Below are 13114 nucleotides of genomic sequence, written 5' to 3'. Positions count from 1 at the left end.
GCCTAACCCTGGGCCCTGGCCCTGACCCTAAAACAACCCTAACCCTGGGCCCTGGCCCTGACCCTAAAACAACCCTAACCCTGGGCCCTGGCCCTGACCCTAAAACAACCCTAACCCTGGGCCCTGGCCCTGACTCTAAAACAAGCCTAACCCTGGGCCCTGGCCCTGACCCTAACACAACCCTAACCCTGTGCCCTGGCCCTGACTCTAACACAACCCTAACCCTGAGCCCTGGCCCTGACCCTAAAACAACCCTAACCCTGGGCCCTGAACATAAAACAACCCTAACCATGGGCCTGACCCTAAAACAAGCCTAACCCTGGGCCCCGACCATAAAACAAGCCTAACCCTGGTCCCTGACACTAAAACAAGCCTAACCCTGGGCCCTGACACTAAAACAAGCCTAACCCTGGGCCCCAACCCTAAAACAAGCCTACCCCTGGTCACGGACAGTAAAACAACCCTAACCCTGGGCCCCGACCCTAAAACAAACCTAACCCTGGGCCCCGACCCTAAAACAACGCTAAATCTGGGCTATGAGCCTAAAACAACGCTAACCCTGGGCCCTGGCCCTGACCCTAAGACAATCCTAACCCTGGGCCGTGGCCCTGACCCTAAAACAACCCTAACCCTGGGTCCTGGCCCTAAAACAACCCTAACCCTGGGCCCTGACCCTAAAACAACCCTAACAACGGGCCTGACCCTAAAACAAGCCTAACCCTCGGCCCCGACCAGAAAACAAGCCCAACGCTGGGCCCTGACACTAAAACAAGCCTAACCCTGGGCCCTGACACTAAAACAAGCCTAACCCTGGGCCCCAACCCTAAAACAAGCCTACCCCTGGTCCCGGACCGTAAAACAACCCTAACCCTGGGCCCCGCCATTAAAACAACCCTAACCCTGGGCCCCGACCCTAAAACAAACCTAACCCTGGGCCCCGAAACTAAAACAACGCTAACCCTGGGCTCTGACCCTAAAACAACCCTAACCCTGGGCCCTGGCCCTGACCCTAAAACAACCCTAAACCTGGGCCCTGGCCCTGACCCTAAAACAAACCTAACCATGGGCCCTGGCCCTGACCCTAAAAGAAGCCTAACCCTGGGCCCTGGCCCTGACCCTAACACAACCCTATCCCTGGGCCCTGGCCCTGAGCCTAAGACAACCCTAACCCTGGGCCCAGGCCCTGACCCTAAAACAACCCTGCCCCTGGGCCCTGGCCTTGACCCTACAACAATCCTAACCCTGGGCCCTGGCCCTGACCCTAACACAACACTATCCCTGGGCCGTGGCCCTGACCCTGAAAGAACCCTAACCCTGGGACCTGGCCCTGACCCTGAAACATCCATAACCCTGGGCCCTGGCCCTGACCCTAAAACAACCCTAACCCTGGGCCCTGGCCCTGACCCTAAGACAACCCTAACCCTGGGCCCTGGCCCTGACCCTAAAACAACCCTAACCCTGGGCCCTGGCCCTAAAACACGCCTAACCCAGGGCCCTGACCCTACAACAACCCTAACCCTGGGCCCTGACCCTAAAACAACCCTAACCCTGGGTCCTGGCCCTGACCCTAAAACAACCCGAACCCTGGGCCCTGGCCCTGACCCTAAAACAAGCCTAACCCTGGGCCCTGGCCCTGACCCTAAGACAACCCTAACCCTGGGCCCTGGCCCTGACCCTAAAACAACCCTAACCCTGGGCCCTGGCCCTAAAACACGCCTAACCCAGGGCCCTGACCCTACAACAACCCTAACCCTGGGCCCTGACCCTAAAACAACCCTAACCCTGGGCCCTGGCCCTGACCCTAAAACAACCCTACCCCTGGGCCCTCGCCCTGACCCTAAAACAACCATAACCCTGGGCCCTGGCCCTGACCGTAAAACAACCGTAACCCGGGGCCCTGGCCCTGACCCTAAAACAACCCTAACCCTGGGCCCTGGACCTGACTCTAAAAAAACCCTAACCCTGGGCCCTGGCCCTGACAATAAAACATCCCTAAACCTGGGCCCTGGTCCTGACCCTAAAAGAAGCCTAACCCTGGACCCTGGCCCTGACCCTAAAACAAGCCTAACCCTGGGTCCTGGACCTGACCCTAAAACAAGCCTAACCCTGTGCCATGGCCATGACCCTAAAACAACCCTAACCCTGGGCCCTGGCCCTGACCCTAAAACAACCCTAATCCTGGACCTTGGCCCTGACCCTAAAACAACCCTAACCCTGAGCCCTGGCCCTGGCCCTGAACCTAAAACAATCCTAACTCTGGGCTCTGGCCCTGACCCTAACACAACACTATCCCTGGGCCGTGGCCCTGACCCTGAAAGAACCGTAACCCTGGGACCTGGCCCTGACCCTGAAACATCCATAACCCTGGGCCCTGGCCCTGACCCTAAAACAAACCTAACTCTAGGCCCTGCTCGTGACTCTAAAACAGCCCTACACCTGGGCCCTGGACCTGACCCTAAAACAACCCTAACCCTGCGCCCTGGCCCTGACCCTAAAACAACCCTAACCCTGGGTCCTGGACCTGATCCTAAAACAAGCCTAAACATGGGCCCTGGCTCTGACCCTAAAACAAGCCTAACCCTGGGCCCTGGCCCTGACCCTAAAACAACCCTAACCCTGGGTCCTGGACCTGATCCTAAAACAAGACTAAACATGGGCCCTGGCTCTGACCCTAAAACAAGTCTAACCCTGGGCCCTGGCCCTGACCCTAAAACAACCCTAACCCTGGGCCCTGACACTAAAACAAGCCTAACCCTGGGCCCTGGCCCTGACCCTAAAACAACCCTAAACCTGGGCCGTGGCCCTGACCCTAAAACAACCCTAACCCTGGGCCCTGGGCCTGACCCTAAAAGAACCCGAACCCTGGGCCCTGGCCCTCACCCTAAAACAACCCTAACCCTGGGCCGTGGCCCTGACCCTAAAACAACCCTAACCCTGGGTCCTGGCCCTAAAACAACCCTAACCCTGGGCCCTGACCCTAAAACAACCCTAACAACAGGCCTGACCCTAAAACAAGCCTAACCCTCGGCCCCGACCATAAAACAAGCCTAACCCTGGGCCCTGACACTAAAACAAGCCTAACCCTGGGCCCTGACACTAAAACAAGCCTAACCCTGGGCCCCAACCCTAAAACAAGCCTACCCCTGGTCCCGGACCGTAAAACAACCCTAACCCTGGGCCCCGCCACTAAAACAACCCTAACCCTGGGCCCCGACCCTAAAACAAACCTAACCCTGGGCCCCGAAACTAAAACAACGCTAACCCTGGGCTCTGACCCTAAAACAACCCTAACCCTGGGCCCCGGCCCTGACCCTAAAACAACCCTAAACCTGGGCCCTGGCCCTGACCCTAAAACAACCCTAACCATGGGCCCTGGCCCTGACCCTAAAAGAAGCCTAACCCTGGGCCCTGGCCCTGACCCTAACACAACCCTATCCCTGGGCCCTGGCCCTGACCCTAAGACAACCCTAACCCTGGGCCCAGGCCCTGACCCTAAAACAACCCTGCCCCTGGGCCCTGGCCCTCACAATAAAACAAGCCTAGCCCTGGGCCGTGCCCCTGTCCCTAAAACAACCCTAACCCTGGGCCCTGGACGTGACCCTAAAACAACCGTAACCCGGGGCCCTGGCCCTGACCCTAAAACAACCCTAACCCTGGGCCCTGGCCCTGACTCTAAAAAAACCCGAACCCTGGGCCCTGGCCCTGACAATAAAACATCCCTAAACCTGGGCCCTGGTCCTGACCCTAAAAGAAGCCTAACCCTGGACCCTGGCCCTGACCCTAAAACAAGCCTAACCCTGGGTCCAGGCCTTAACCCTAAAACAAGCCTAACCCTGTGCCCTGGCCATGACCCTAAAACAACCCTAACCCTGGGCCCTGGCCCTGACCCTAAAACAACCCTAATCCTGGACCTTGGCCCTGACCCTAAAACAACCCTAACCCTGAGCCCTGGCCCTGAACCTAAAACAATCCTAACCCTGGGCCCTGGCCCTGACCCTAACACAACACTATCCCTAGGCCGTGGCCCTGACCCTGAAAGAACCCTAACCCTGGGACCTGGCCCTGACCCTGAAACATCCATAACCCTGGGTCCTGGCCCTGACCCTAAAACAAACCTAACTCTAGGCCCTGCTCGTGACCCTAAAACAGCCCTACACCTGGGCCCTGGACCTGACCCTAAAACAAGCCTAACCCTGTGCCCTGGCCCTGACCCTAAAACAACCCTAACCCTGGGTCCTGGACCTGATCCTAAAACAAGCCTAAACATGGGCCCTGGCCCTGACCCTAAAACAAGCCTAACCCTGGGTCCTGGCCCTGACCCTAAAACAAGCCTAAACCTGGGCCCTGGCCCTGACCCTAAAACAACCCTAACCCTGGGCCCTGGCCCTGACCCTAAAATAACCCTAACCATGGGCCCTGGCCCTGACCATAAAACAACCCTAAACCTGGGCCCTGGCCCTGACCCTAAAACAACCCTAACCCTGGGCCCTGGCCCTGACCCTAAAACAACCCGAACCCTGGGCCCTGGCCCTCACCCTAAAACAACCCTAACCCTGGGCCTTGGCCCTGACCCTAAAACAACCCTAACCCTGGGTCCTGGACCTGATCCTAAAACAAACCTAAACATGGGCCCTGGCTCTGACCCTAAAACAACCCTAACCCTGGGCCCTGGCCCTGACCCTAAAACAACCCTAACCCTGGGCCCTGGCCGTGACCCTAAAACAAGCCTAACCCTGGGACCTGGCCCTGACCCTAAAACAACCCTAACCCTGGGCCCTGGCCCTGACCCTAAAACAACCCTGCCCCAGGGCCCTGGCCCTCACAATAAAACAAGCCTAGCCCTGGGCCGTGCCCCTGTCCCTAAAACAACCCTAACCCTGGGCCCTGTCCCTGACCCTAAAACAAGCCTAACCCTGGGCCCTGGACCTGACCTTAAACAACCCTAACCCTGGGCCCTGGCCCTGACCCTAAAACAACCCTAACCCTGGGCCCTGGCCCTGACCCTAAAACAACCCGAACCCTGGGCCCTGGCCCTCACCCTAAAATAACCCTAAAACTGGGCCTTGGCGCTGACCCTAAAACAACCCTAACCCTGGGTCCTAGACCTAATCCTAAAACAAGCCTAAACATGGGCCCTGGCCCTGACCCTAAAACAACCCTAACCCTGGGCCCTGGCCCTGACCCTAAAACAACCCTAACCCTGGGCCCTGGCCCTGACCCTAAAACAACCCTAACCCTGGGCCCTGGGCCTGACCCTAAAAGAACCCGAACCCTGGGCCCTGGCCCTCACCCTAAAACAACCCTAACCCTGGGCCGTGGCCCTAACCCTAAAACAACCCTAACCCTGGGTCCTGGCCCTAAAACAACCCTAACCCTGGGCCCTGACCCTAAAACAACCCTAACAAAGGGCCTGACCCTAAAACAAGCCTAAGCCTCGGCCCCGACCATAAAACAAGCCTAACCCTGGGCCCTGACACTAAAACAAGCCTAACCCTGGGCCCTGACACTAAAACAAGCCTAACACTGGGCCCCAACCCTAAAACAAGCCTACCCCTGGTCCCGGACCGTAAAACAACCCTAACCCTGGGCCCCGCCACTAAAACAACCCTAACCCTGGGCCCCGACCCTAAAACAAACCTAACCCTGGGCCCCGAAACTAAAACAACGCTAACCCTGGGCTCTGACCCTAAAACAACCCTAACCCTGGGCCCTGGCCCTGACCCTAAAACAACCCTAAACCTGGGCCTTGGCCCTGACCCTAAAACAACCCTAACCATGGGCCCTGGCCCTGACCCTAAAAGAAGCCTAACCCTGGGCCCTGGCCCTGACCCTAACACAACCCTATCCCTGGCCCTGGCCCTGACCCTAAGACAACCCTAACCCTGGGCCCAGGCCCTGACCCTAAAACAACCCTGCCCCTGGGCCCTGGCCCTCACAATAAAACAAGCCTAGCCCTGGGCCGTGCCCCTGTCCCTAAAACAACCCTAACCCTGGGCCCTGGACGTGACCCTAAAACAACCGTAACCCGGGGCCCTGGCCCTGACCCTAAAACAACCCTAACCCTGGACCCTGGCCCTGACTCTAAAAAAACCCGAACCCTGGGCCCTGGCCCTGACAATAAAACATCCCTAACCCTGGGCCCTGGTCCTGACCCTAAAAGAAGCCTAACCCTGGACCCTGGCCCTGACCCTAAAACAAGCCTAACCCTGGGTCCTGGCCTTAACCCTAAAACAAGCCTAACCCTGTGCCCTGGCCATGACCCTAAAACAACCCTAACCCTGGGCCCTGGCCCTGACCCTAAAACAACCCTAATCCTGGACCTTGGCCCTGACCCTAAAACAACCCTAACCCTGAGCCCTGGCCCTGAACCTAAAACAATCCTAATCCTGGGCCCTGGCCCTGACCCTAACACAACACTATCCCTGGGCCGTGGCCCTGACCCTAAAAGAACCCTAACCCTGGGCCCTGACCATAAAACAACCCTAACCATGGGCCTAACCCTAAAACAAGCCTAACCCTGGGCCCCAACCCTAAAAAAAGCCCACCTCTGGTCCCGGACCGTAAAACAACGCTAACTGTGGGCCCCGACACTAAAACAAACCTAACCCTGGGCCCTGACCCTAAAACAACCCTAACCCTGGGCCCTGGCCCTGACCCTAAAACAACCCTAACCCTGGGTCCTGGCCCTAAAACAACCCTAACCCTGGGCCCTGACCCTAAAACAACCCTAACAACGGGCCTGACCCTAAAACAAGCCTAACCCTCGGCCCCGACCAGAAAACAAGCCCAACGCTGGGCCCTGACACTAAAACAAGCCTAACCCTGGGCCCTGACACTAAAACAAGCCTAACCCTGGGCCCCAACCCTAAAACAAGCCTACCCCTGGTCCCGGACCGTAAAACAACCCTAACCCTGGGCCCCGCCACTAAAACAACCCTAACCCTGGGCCCCGACCCTAAAACAAACCTAACCCTGGGCCCCGAAACTAAAACAACGCTAACCCTGGGCTCTGACCCTAAAACAACCCTAACCCTGGGCCCTGGCCCTGACCCTAAAACAACCCTAAACCTGGGCCCTGGCCCTGACCCTAAAACAACCCTAACCATGGGCCCTGGCCCTGACCCTAAAAGAAGCCTAACCCTGGGCCCTGGCCCTGACCCTAACACAACCCTATCCCTGGGCCCTGGCCCTGACCCTAAGACAACCCTAACCCTGGGCCCAGGCCCTGACCCTAAAACAACCCTGCCCCTGGGCCCTGGCCCTCACAATAAAACAAGCCTAGCCTTGGGCCGTGCCTCTGTCCCTAAAACAACCCTAACCCTGGGCCCTGGCCGTGACCCTAAAACAACCGTAACCCGGGGCCCTGGCCCTGACCCTAAAACAACCCTAACCCTGGGCCCTGGCCCTGACTCTAAAAAAACCCGAACCCTGGGCCCTGGCTCTGACAATAAAACATCCCTAAACCTGGGCCCTGGTCCTGACCCTAAAAGAAGCCTAACCCTGGACCCTGGCCCTGACCCTAAAACAAGCCTAACCCTGGGTCCTGGCCCTAACCCTAAAACAAGCCTAACCCTGTGCCCTGGCCATGACCCTAAAACAACCCTAACCCTGGGCCCTGGCCCTGACCCTAAAACAACCCTAATCCTGGACCTTGGCCCTGACCCTAAAACAACCCTAACCCTGAGCCCTTGCCCTGAACCTAAAACAATCCTAACCCTGGGCCCTGGCCCTGACCCTAACACAACACTATCCCTGGGCCGTGGCCCTGACCCTGAAAGAACCCTAACCCTGGGACCTGGCCCTGACCCTGAAACATCCATAACCCTGGGCCCTGGCCCTGACCCTAAAACAAACCTAACTCTAGGCCCTGCTCGTGACCCTAAAACAGCCCTACACCTGGGCCCTGGACCTGACCCTAAAACAAGCCTAACCCTGCGCCCTGGCCCTGACCCTAAAACAACCCTAACCCTGGGTCCTGGACCTGATCCTAAAACAAGCCTAAACATGGGCCCTGGCTCTGACCCTAAAACAAGCCTAACCCTGGGCCCTGGCCCTGACCCTAAAACAAGCCAAAACCTGGGCCCTGGCCCTGACCCTAAAACAACCCGAACCCTGGGCCCTGGCCCTGACCCTAAAACAACCCTAACCCTGGGCCCTGGCCCTGACCCTAAAACAACCCTAACCCTGGGCCCTGGCCCTGAACCTAAAACATCCCTAACCCTGGGCCCTGGCCCTGACCCTAAAACAACCCTAAACCTGGGCCCTGGCCCTGACCCTAAAACAACCCTAAGCCTGGGCCCTGTCCCTGACGCTAAAACAAGCCTAACCCTGCGCCCTGGCCCTGACCCTAAAACAACCCTAACCCTGGGTCCTGGACCTGATCCTAAAACAAGCCTAAACATGGGCCCTGGCCCTGACCCTAAAACAATCCTAACCATGGGCCCTGGCCCTGACCCTAAAACAAGCCTAACCCTGGGCCCTGGCCCTGACCCAAAACAACCCTAACCCTGGGCCCTGGCACTGACCCTAAAACAACCCTAACCCTGGGCCCTGGCCCTGACCCTAAAACAACCCTAACCCTGGGCCCTGGCCTTGACCCTACAACAACCCTAACCCTGGGACCTGACCCTAAAACAAGCCTAACCCTGGGCCCTGGCCCTGACCCTAAGACAACCCTAACCCTGGGCCCAGGCCCTGACCCTAAAACAACCGTGCCCCTGGGCCCTGGCCCTCACAATAAAACAAGCCTAGCCCTGGGCCGTGCCCCTGTCCCTAAAACAACCCTAACCCTGGGCCCTGGACGTGACCCTAAAACAACCGTAACCCGGGGCCCTGGCCCTGACCCTAAAACAACCCTAACCCTGGGCCCTGTCCCTGACCCTAAAACAACCCTAACACTGGGCCCTGACCATAAAACAACCCTAACCATGGGCCTAACCCTAAAACAAGCCTAACCCTGGGCCCCAACCCTAAAAAAGCCTACCTCTGGTCCCGGACCGTAAAACAACCTTAACCCTGGGCCCCGACCCTAAAACAAACCTAACCCTGGGCCCCGACCCTAAAACAACCCCTAACCCTGGGCCCTGGCCCTGACCCTAAATCAACCCTAACCCTGGGCCCTGGCCCTGACCCTAAAACAACCCTAACCCTGGGCCCTGGCCCTGACCCTAAAACAACCCTAACCCTGGGCCCTGGCCCTGACTCTAAAACAAGCCTAACCCTGGGCCCTGGCCCTGACCCTAAAACAACCCTAACCCTGTGCCCTGGCCCTGACTCTAACACAACCCTAACCCTGAGCCCTGGCCCTGACCCTAAAACAACCCTAACCCTGGGCCCTGACCATAAAACAACCCTAACCATGGGCCTGACCCTAAAACAAGCCTAACCCTGGGCCCCGACCCTAAAACAACCCTAACCATGGGCCCTGGCCCTGACCCTAAAACAACCCTAACCATGGGCCCTGGCCCTGACCCTAAAAGAAGCCTAACCCTGGGCCCTGGCCCTGACCCTAAGACAACCCTAACACTGGGCCCTGGCCCTGACCCTAAGACAACCCTAACCCTGGGCCGTGGCCCTGACCCTAAAACAACCATAACCCTGGGCACTGGCCCTGACCCTAAAACGACCCTAACCCAGGGCCCTGGCCCTCGACCCTAAAACAACCCTAACTCTGGGACCTGCCCGTGAACCTAAAACAACCCTACACATGGGCCCTGGCCCTGACCCTAAAACAACCGTAACCATGGGCCCTGGCCCTGACCCTAAAACAACCCTAACCCTGGGCCCTGGCCCTGACCCTAAAACAACCCTAACCCTGGGCACTGGCCCTGACCCTAAAACGACCCTAACACAGGGCCCTGGCCATCGACCCTAAAACAACCCTAACTCTGGGCACTGCCCGTGACCCTAAAACAGCCCCACACCTGGGCCCTGGCCCTGACCCTAAAACAACCCTACACCTGGACCCTGGCCCTGACATTAAAACAACGCTACACCTTGGCCCTGGCCCTGACCCTAAAACAACCCGAACCCTGGGCACTAGCCCTGACCCTAAAACAAGCCTAACCCTGGGCCCCGATGATAAGACAAGCCTAATCCTGGGAACTGACCCTAAAACAAGCCTAACCCTGGGCCCTGACAATAAAACAACCCTAACCCTGGGCCCTGACCCTAAAACAAACCTAACCCTGGGCCCCGACACTAAAACAACCCTAACCCTGGGCCCCGACCCTAAAACAACCCTTACCCTGGGCCCTGGCCCTGACCCTATAACAACCCTAACCCTGGGCCCTGGCAATGACCCTAAAACAACCCTAACCCTGGGCCCTGACCCTAAAACAACCCTTACCCTGGGCCCTGGCCCTGAACCTGAAAGAACCCTAACCCTGGGCCCTGGCCCTGACCCTAAAACAACCCTAACCCTGGGCCCTGGCCCTGACCCTAAAACATCCCTAAACCTGGGCCCTGGCCCTGACCCTAAAACAATCCTAAACCTGGAACCTGGCCCTGACCCTAAAACAACCCTAAGCCTGGGCCCTGTCCCTGACCCTAAAACAAGCCTAACCCTGCGCCCTGGCCCTGACCCTAAAACAACCCTAACCCTGGGTCCTGGACCTGATCCTAAAACAAGCCTAAACATGGGCCCTGGCCCTGACCCTAAAACAAGCCTAACCTTGGGCCCTGGCCCTGACCCTAAAACAACCCTAACCCTGGGCCCTGGCCCTGACCCTAAAACAACCCTAACCCTGGGTCCTGGCCCTGACCCTAAAACAACCCTAACCCTGGACCCTGGCCCTGACCCTAAAGCAACCCTAACCCTGGGCCCTGGCCCTGACCCTAAAACAACCCGAATCCTGGGCCCTGGCCCTGACCCTAAAACAACCCTAATCCTGGGCCCTGGCCCTGACCCTAAAACAACCCTAACCCTGGGTTCTGGCCCTAAAACAACCCTAACCCTGGGCCCTGACCCTAAAACAACCCTAACCATGGGCCTGACCCTAAAACAAGCCTAACCCTGGGCCCCGACCATAAAACAAGCCTAACCCTGCGCCCTGGCCCTGACACTAAAACAAACCCAACCAGGTGCCCTGGCCATGACCCTAAAACAACCCTGAACCTGGGACCTGCCCCTGACCCTAAAACAACCCTAACCCTGGGCCCTGGCCCTGACCCTAAAACAACCCTAACCCTGGGCCCTGGCCCTGACCCTAAAACAAGCCTAACCCTGGGCCCTGGCTCTGACCCTAATACAACCCTAACCCTGGGTCCTGGACCTGATCCTAAAACAAGACTAAACATGGGCCCTGGCTCTGACCCTAAAACAAGTCTAACCCTGGGCCCTGGCCCTGACCCTAAAACAACCCTAACCCTGGGCCCTGGCCCTGACCCTAAAACAACCCTAACCCTGGGCCCTGGCCCTGACCCTAAAAGAACCCGAACCCTGGGCCCTGGCCCTCACCCTAAAACAACCCTAACCCTGGGCCGTGGCCCTGACCCTAAAACAACCCTAACCCTGGGTCCTGGCCCTAAAACAACCCTAACCCTGGGCCCTGACCCTAAAACAACCATAACAATGGGCCTGACCCTAAAACAAGCCTAACCCTCGGCCCCGACCATAAAACAAGCCTAACCCTGGGCCCTGACACTAAAACAAGCCTAACCCTGGGCCCTGACACTAAAACAAGCCTAACCCTGGGCCCTGGCCCTAACCCTAAAACAAGCCTAACCCTGTGCCCTGGCCATGACCCTAAAACAACCCTAACCCTGGGCCCTGGCCCTGACCCTAAAACAACCCTAATCCTGGACCTTGGCCCTGACCCTAAAACAACCCTAACCCTGAGCCCTGGCCCTGAACCTAAAACAATCCTAACCCTGGGCCCTGGCCCTGACCCTAACACAACACTATCCCTGGGCCGTGGCCCTGACCCTGAAAGAACCCTAACCCTGGGACCTGGCCCTGACCCTGAAACATCCATAACCCTGGGCCCTGGCCCTGACCCTAAAACAAACCTAACTCTAGGCCCTGCTCGTGACCCTAAAACAGCCCTACACCTGGGCCCTGGACCTGACCCTAAAACAAGCCTAACCCTGCGCCCTGGCCCTGACCCTAAAACAACCCTAACCCTGGGTCCTGGACCTGATCCTAAAACAAGCCTAAACATGGGCCCTGGCTCTGACCCTAAAACAAGCCTAACCCTGGGCCCTGGCCCTGACCCTAAAACAAGCCTAAACCTGGGCCCTGGCCCTGACCCTAAAACAACCCGAACCCTGGGCCCTGGCCCTGACCCTAAAACAACCCTAACCCTGGGCCCTGGCCCTGACCCTAAAACAACCCTAACCCTGGGCCCTGGCCCTGAACCTAAAACATCCCTAACCCTGGGCCCTGGCCCTGACCCTAAAACAACCCTAAACCTGGGCCCTGGCCCTGACCCTAAAACAACCCTAAGCCTGGGCCCTGTCCCTGACGCTAAAACAAGCCTAACCCTGAGCCCTGGCCCTGACCCTAAAACAACCCTAACCCTGGGTCCTGGACCTGATCCTAAAACAAGCCTAAACATGGGCCCTGGCCCTGACCCTAAAACAATCCTAACCATGGGCCCTGGCCCTGACCCTAAAACAAGCCTAACCCTGGGCCCTGGCCCTGACCCAAAACAACCCTAACCCTGGGCCCTGGCCCTGACCCTAAAACAACCCTAACCCTGGGCCCTGGCCCTGACCCTAAAACAACCCTAACCCTGGGCCCTGGCCTTGACCCTACAACAACCCTAACCCTGGGACCTGACCCTAAAACAAGCCTAACCCTGGGCCCTAGGCCTGACCCTAAGACAACCCTAACCCTGGGCCCAGGCCCTGACCCTAAAACAACCCTGCCCCTGGGCCCTGGCCCTCACAATAAAACAAGCCTAGCCCTGGGCCGTGCCCCTGTCCCTAAAACAACCCTAACCCTGGGCCCTGGACGTGACCCTAAAACAACCGTAACCCGGGGCCCTGGCCCTGACCCTAAAACAACCCTAACCCTGGGCCCTGGCCCTGACTCTAAAAAAACCCGAACCCTGGGCCCTGGCCCTGACAATAAAACATCCCTAAACCTGGGCCCTGGTCCTGACCCTAGAAG

At 58.1% G+C, this 13114-nt stretch overlaps 1 protein-coding gene across 34 annotated transcripts in view; it reads right to left on the bottom strand.

The window, feature by feature from the left end:
- LOC115931432 (decreased expression in renal and prostate cancer protein) overlaps positions 1–13114 on the bottom strand; it is a 407507-nt gene that overhangs the window by 287070 nt on the left and 107323 nt on the right. For 32 of the 34 annotated variants that reach the window (XR_010131404.1, XR_010131396.1, XR_010131402.1 and 29 more), the window contains one exon: positions 1–13114. This exon is cut by the window's left edge and continues 110701 nt beyond it; it is cut by the window's right edge and continues 19150 nt beyond it. The exons of the other annotated variants lie outside the window; for them this stretch is intronic. The gene's annotated coding sequence lies outside the window, so the exon portion shown is untranslated. 34 annotated transcript variants of the gene reach the window in all.

This window comes from Gorilla gorilla, chromosome 18 (assembly GCF_029281585.2).
Source record: "Gorilla gorilla gorilla isolate KB3781 chromosome 18, NHGRI_mGorGor1-v2.1_pri, whole genome shotgun sequence".
In the NCBI taxonomy this organism is placed as follows: Eukaryota; Metazoa; Chordata; class Mammalia; order Primates; family Hominidae; genus Gorilla; species Gorilla gorilla.
This window is presented reverse-complemented; position numbering and strand designations above follow the sequence as displayed.